We start from the raw sequence: 339 nt of genomic DNA on the forward strand, positions 1-339 counted from the left end.
AAGAAGCTCCCACTCAACAAGAAGACCCAAGCCAACAAGAAGCTCCCACTCAACAAGAAGACCCAAGCCAACAACAATATCACACCAGCCAGGAAATGGGCAGTTGTAAGTTGTTGAAGTCTTTATTATAAATGATTTTCTCTGTTGAAAATGACATATAATATTTTGTTTCTTATGTTTGTATTAGTGCAAACACCTACTACGCAGGAGAACAATATAAGTGACAAAGAAATGAAACAAATCGAGGAAGTTATAACTTCTTGGATGAAGAGCGAGGACATCAAAACTATGATTTCGTCAATTGATAAAGTAAGTTTGAAAAAATCATATACTTGTTAT

The sequence above is a fragment of the Camelina sativa genome, chromosome 12 (genome assembly GCF_000633955.1).
Source record: "Camelina sativa cultivar DH55 chromosome 12, Cs, whole genome shotgun sequence".
In the NCBI taxonomy this organism is placed as follows: domain Eukaryota; kingdom Viridiplantae; phylum Streptophyta; class Magnoliopsida; order Brassicales; family Brassicaceae; genus Camelina; species Camelina sativa.